Source organism: Perca fluviatilis, chromosome 23, assembly GCF_010015445.1.
Source record: "Perca fluviatilis chromosome 23, GENO_Pfluv_1.0, whole genome shotgun sequence".
Lineage (NCBI taxonomy): Eukaryota > Metazoa > Chordata > Actinopteri > Perciformes > Percidae > Perca > Perca fluviatilis.
In genome coordinates, this window is record NC_053134.1 from 21,261,754 (window position 1) to 21,268,786 (window position 7,033).

Below are 7,033 nucleotides of genomic sequence, written 5' to 3' on the forward strand. Positions count from 1 at the left end.
GGGTTGTGGATGAGGGAGGGGGGGGGGGGGCTGAAACGTGAGGGATATGTACGGAACACTTCATGTCCTCTAGGAAACAGAATAGTTCACACTTGTCTCCTCCTTCATCGCTTTTTAGTTCATTCATGGCATGCCCGTGTTGAGGCTGCTGGGATTACACGGCGTTTTACAATCCATTCATTTCAGTCTCATTCATGAATCAACAACCCTATAATAAAAAGAAAAGGCATCTAACTTGCGTGGGTCTGCATTAAGCTGAGTGACACATGCTATTAAATCAATGTATGGTGTGGAAATGACCCATCATTTGTGTTTCAGAGTTGGCATCTGCTGTTAAAATACAATCCATTTGTAGTCCTGTATTATTTCATTTGACGTAATAAAACGTATAGCATGTGCAAGTGAGTGACTTGCATTTTAGCTGCAGAGAAAAACATGTTCTATAAAGCCTATATTGCATTACGATGATAATTGTCTGAGAGTGGACGGTCTAACAGGATTCCAACATAATGAGATTGTGACAACGCCAAAACAAATATTCGATTAATTTCAAACAGAGCCAGCCCAGCCCTGAAAACGCCGTTGAGCTTCATCGGGTTGAAACACATTGATGTACTAAAAAAAACAAGTGTCGTGCGCGCGTCCCCCCCGAACACAGTGGCTGCAGGGAGGAGAACAAGGAGGTCTCACTCTGTTCTCGTTTTCAACGGACGATATGATCCTGACAATCACAAAGCCAGGGCATAAAAACAACCACTTGGAAATTAAACGCACTGTGATTTTCCGTATTTACAAGATCCATATGACGACACTATTAGAATGTGATTCTGTCTGAATAGCATATCTACAATACTATTCGACTCTGATAAGGGGGTCATTAAGGGTGGCAACACCGAACAGTGCCATATTATAATTTTTAATTGCTACATGTCATTCTCAAACACAATGGCAATCTATGTGAAAAACGACTAAACAAAAAAGTAGGCTACTCAATATAGTTGGTAATTATTCCAATGGTGTCCCCACCCTCGCCCCCTCCCCAGTAAAAAAACCGACAAAAGTGATACGTCTCCCCTAATTTCGACGATCTTCGGCCCTCACCTACATAGTGTAATTCGAGACCTTTGCATGCGACTTTACGTAAGACAGAAGGCTACACGTGCCAACGAGAAACGTGTTGACCTATATATTTCATAACGCGACGGTCACGTGACGGCGCTTTCGTTAACCCATTTAAAGCCATATGTCAATGTTTAAAGCCCGTCTGCGGAGGAAGATCCCCGTGAACCTTACCAACACGGAAACTTTCTAAGTGGACAACAAACACGAAAAACACATCACATTATTACAAACACAGATAGTGATCATATCATAGACTGAGAAACTACCATGAAGTCATATAGCAGCTCTTACAGATAAATGTGTAGGCCTAGGCTATGGGGATTTATTTATTTTTTTAGCCCAAATGCAGCTCTTTAGTGTCATAGCCTACACATGTAGGGGTTTGTTTGTCTTTAGCGTCAAATTTGACAACTATTTTAGATTAAATGTATTCATATATTACTTTACATCCATCGTGTTAACTTGCTTGGAGTGGAAACCCCCGCTTTTGTAGGCTACTTTCTTGCCTTTACAGCCTTCAAATATAGCCTCAAATGATCCAGAGAATGAAGAACATGACTAAAATAATTAAAAAGTAGTGTTAATAAAAAGAAAAAGAAAATGTGGATAAATAATACAAAGCTATGATACAAAACATCATTATTTTTATACAGGCTTTTTTTTTTTAGTATAAGCTTGAGTCTTAATAAATTCGTATTCACTTTAAAAAAGTGCAAAAAAATGCATGTAGGTTAGTACAATTTACTAAATTAAACCATTACGTTTACAATGAATTCAATGTTATATTTCTCATCTTCAAAATGAAAAATATTTCTTACACTCAATTTAATTTCAAATGTGGCATCACGTCACTATCTCTGTCCACAGGGACGCATTTAATCCTTTATTGTAAATGATCAGCCACCCTTTGGGGATGAAAGGTTTGACGACATACTATACATCTATGAGTCACAGTCCCATTCACAAGATCGTCTGTACCAAGAGCTCCCTCTAGCGACCTCAGTACATCACAGCAACAACCTGTGCTGACTTTAAAATTCCATTCAGTCCCAAATATTTGCTCAATCGCAGCTCTGTTTTGGAGCTGTGACTGAGCTGTGATTCGGATTCCTTTTTTTTCTTCCTTCTTTAGTTTTTGCATTTTTGTTTGATGGCCAAGCGAGTGGCGGCCAACAGGAAACCATAGAGGAGAAATGGAAACATCTATCAAATTTCGGAATAGGTTTATCAGACCACCACCACAACATTGGACACGGTTATCACAGAATTGTAATCATAGTTGCATTTAAAATGTAATTGTCATCAAAATAATGCTGTGAAACTAATCATTTCAGATCACATCGCAATGGTCATTTTCCCAGGACAGTGAAAGTTACACAGTATTTGCGATGATTCAGAGTAAAGAATATTGAATACGCTGTATATATGTATATATATATATATATATATATATATATATATATATATATATATACACACACACACACACAAGTTTATGAACCCATGCTAAAGTTGACTAAAAAGAGGAATAAAAAAAATCATCTTAATGCCTTAATTAAAAAAAAATGAGGAAAAAAATCCAACCTTTAAGGACACCAATTTTCTAGAGATTGGCATGGTTTTATGTCAGTTAGCCTAATAGCTGGTTTGATTTGCATTGAGAGATGATTTTATGGAAAGTACCCCATGCCAATCTCTAGGTATGGTGAAGGGTATGTGATGATGTGGGGCTATTTTAATTCCAAAGGCCAAGGGAACTTTATCAGGATGCATATTATCCTGGATCCATGAAATAACTGGCCTTTAAAAATAAACATCTGCCTGCCTCTATGGGAATTTAACATAGGGGTGTACTTACTTATGCCCCCTGTATTTTAAGGAAGAACATTTATTTATTTACGATACATGATTCATTCACAAAGAAAATTTGTGTCCTTAAAGTTTGGATTTTTCTTATTCCTCTTTTCAGTCAACTTTAGCATGAAAGTTCATAAACTTATGAGTGCCACTGTGTGTGTCTATATATAGATAGATAGATAGATATAGATAGATTTGTAAGTATGATCATTAAGCTAAAGTAATACATTATAGCTTTAACTGCTTTTGAATGACAATGTTTAGATACCCACTCTCATTCTTTGCTAATTGAGCAGCTCCAGGTTACATTTCATCATCACATATACATTATAGTCAGTTTGGGACTGAATGGATTCTATTTTTTAATAATATGCTGTAAAAGATAGTTGAATTAACTATTGATAATCTCCAATCTCACTTTTTACAATATATTGGACCTTTAAAGACCCACCTGCTCCCCATCCCCCAACAACAACAAAAAGAAAGACTTTGTGTTTAATTTTATTATTTTCAGCATTTTAATGACTGACTATATCAATGGACATGTCCTCCCTAGTTCACAGACAGTTTCCTTCAAGTGTCTACAACAATATGTACACAGCATTACACAAACTACCTCACAACATAGTCCTGGCCTGTGGGGTGGGGTGGGGGGACTCTTGAGACTCAATTCTTGCTGGGGGATACATATTATTAGCTAATTCACGGAGCGCTGGGCTAGCCGAGGCAGAGACCACTTGCATCTAAAACTAGATTCTAGATGTGATCTGCTTTTATTCTTTAGGTTTGTGTCAACAGCTTTTTTTTTTTCTTCTTTTTTTCAAAGGATAAATACACATTTACCTACTCTCCCACCGAGGGAAGCAACGCCTCTCAACATCAATTATGAAATATTATGCGACACTGATCCGAACAACACAAAGGTGGAGTCAGTGAGCTGGTTTGGTCCATCAGAAATGACTTGTCTAGCTTAACTCGTGATGAAAGGGAAACATTTGCTGCACTCTTCTCAACCTCGCGCCGAAATTAAGTCCCAACCATTGAGCTCCCTTTAGATAAAGTGACACAGTAATGGATTTCAAGTCATCTTGGACATATACAGGATTATAGAATTGTATGGATCCCAAATACAGAATTAACCCTACTTTTTTTTTTAAATCTCATGTGCACCTACTTCTGAAGGAAATAAAAGTGTAATCATTACAACACAGAACATGAGTTTGACATCACCTCACAACAAAAAGCACTGAGTATCGACTTCCTGGTTTTGTCCCTAGCGGTGGCACTCACACACTAGTTTCTCATGAACAATCTTAACTATTTGGCTGTGAAACCGTGTGAATACAGCAGTTTGGCTTTTCTCAGGTTTGTGTTCCAGTGATTGCACACAACCAGGAATCTGCAGCGGTAACCATAAAAAAACAAAATCACCCCCCCATCATGCATCTGTCCTGCTGCGGTCTACTAGCAGTAGCAGGTAGGAAGTAGGATCTTTCTTGCAGACTGGTCTTAGATTCGATGGCGTTTGTATTTGGGTTAGAATCACACATTTGTATTTTCATTATGGGCAAAATACTGGCCTATCAAGATTGTCCATCTGATGTGATGCTTACTGTTTGACTATTATCTTCTGTTTGTAACTAAAGGGGCACTCCACTGTTTTTTTCACAGCTCAGTTCACTCATCATGTCACGCCCACATATCATGGGGCGTACTACTCAGCCCGTGAAAATAGTTGAATGGCTTCTTCTGTCGCTCTGGATGGAGTGCTCTTAACTCAAAAATAAAAAAAAATAAAAAAAATGACCCTGATGAGATCATAGTGATGTCATAAGGGTTAACTCTGCTTGGGTTGAGAGACTATTTTTAACAGAAAGCCTGCATTATATATGGGTATAAGAGTTTGAAAGACAAAAGGCATTTACTAGACAGAAAGGGGTATTGAGAGGCGTAGTCCCTCCCCTTCTGGTGGACCACCAGGGGATCTTATTTTGGGAAAAACATGTATGGTTGTGAGCAGTGTGTGTGTGTGTGTGTGTGTGTGTGTGTGTGTGTGTGTGTGTGTGTTTCGTACCAGGACATACTCACACGAGCAATGGGCCCACTCGTTCTTTGGCTTCCCGGCTGATAAAAAGACGCTGGATGAAACTAATCAGTAAGATAACGTTACATTTGTGCGTGGAACATAGCTAAGTTACCTAGCTAGCTAGCTAGCTAGCAAACAATGATCTGTCACTTGCTGTTCACTATCGTACATGTTTTTTCCTAAATAACCTCCCATGGTGGACGCCGGAAGAGAAGGGACTTTGCCTCTCGATCAAAAAAAAAACGCTATCGAGTTGCATTATGGGAAATGTAGGATTCACCGTTTTTGGAACTTTGGCCATGCTAAGGAAAAGTTCATTGGGTATCTCAGCCTCTGCTGCACACACAACAATTTGCACCATTCTTTTTTTTAGATTTGTCTCTGCTTTACAGAGGTGCTATACTAAATCACTGGAGTGCCCCTTTAAATTCTAGGGAAACCAATTGAGATATAAAAAAATCATCCAATTTAAATATACTCAATATTAGCACAAAATCTCTTCTCATCTATTAACAAACATAATAAATAATGCAAAAATATACACATCAGTCAACCCTCATTTGTACATTGCTTATGCAACTCTTACAAGTCTTACAGGTGCGTTCTTGGCCAACTGTATCAGGACTACGTGGATGAATTACAGTTAAACAGTTAAACAGATCAAAAATAAGAAGAGAGACTGGCCCAGGTCTATTATAATACACCGCTCTAACTGAACAAACTGCAAGACCCTTACTTTCTCTATCAATTCCTCAGAAAATAGCACCAACATCAGTTTAACATGGGAACATGGGACGGCTACAGCTAAACTAGTCCGGTTATGGTAAAGTCCTCAGTGTATTTCCTTTCCCTGCATGTACATACATTTATAGCTTGCATTTTGACACTTAACAGATGTGCTAACTGACAAACATCTGTCTCTGGCTCACTCATTTTCTTGACAAGTGTAGGAACAGAAATTGCAAATCATTCCATAACCAAGTTTAGCTCTCTTGGAAAGGTGATTATTATTATTATTTTTTTTTTTAAAAGGTAGTTTGAAGTTAAGTGCAGTAAGCGACAGCTACATCTGAAGGTGTTCAGATCACGACGTGTGATGATCAGAGTTCTTTGGTAACTATGTTGAGCGCTGTGTGTAGTCACAACTCTGAGCAGACATGGTGGTTAAATGGTTTGTTTTGTTGAGTAAGACAGGCACGGCATTAGCTTTTTAGGGTCGGGGGAATAAACACGTTGAATGGTTACTTAATTCAAAATGAACAAAGACATTTTAAGCACGTCGAGGACAAAAAGCATACACGTCTAGGATATCCACCATGTTAATCTATTCTTATTTACCTTCCATTTCAGTTTAATCTTTTACTTGACAAACCGAGACACGGTTCATTGCTTTTGCCTTGACCCGTTCTTTTTATGAGGCCCAGCTATAAAAACCTGCCATTTGTTTATACTGCCTTTGTGAAGTCACAGTTTTATCACACTTATCACTCCACACGTTTTACACACCAAATACAACCGACCCATCAGGGCTTTCTATTTGCTTTAGGAGACAAGAGCTGCTTTAATAAAGCTTAACATTTTTCCCTTCCCTTTTTTTCTTTTATGTCCCATTCTTCAAACAGCGTTATTATTTCTAATCATTATGATTACCTTGTGATTAACATCTCTAAAATATATGCTTCAGTATCTATCAGCTATTTTAAAAAAGGCACTTTGCATGTTTTGTCCATCTACTGTAAGGAGGAAGTGATTGGCCCTCTGGCTCATTAGAATAAAAATCAGGGGGAATTATCCATTTACTGTAGCACTGATCTGAACACAACAACTGGCTCTGAAGGGAAGTGACACACTCTGCAGTCGGTTTGGCAAACAGGCAACGCTCCACAGTAACGGATGCCAAGTACGGGGCAAACTGCATTCCCATGTTTCCTGGCAACAAGTTGTTCCTCTGTGAGAAAAGCCGTGGCG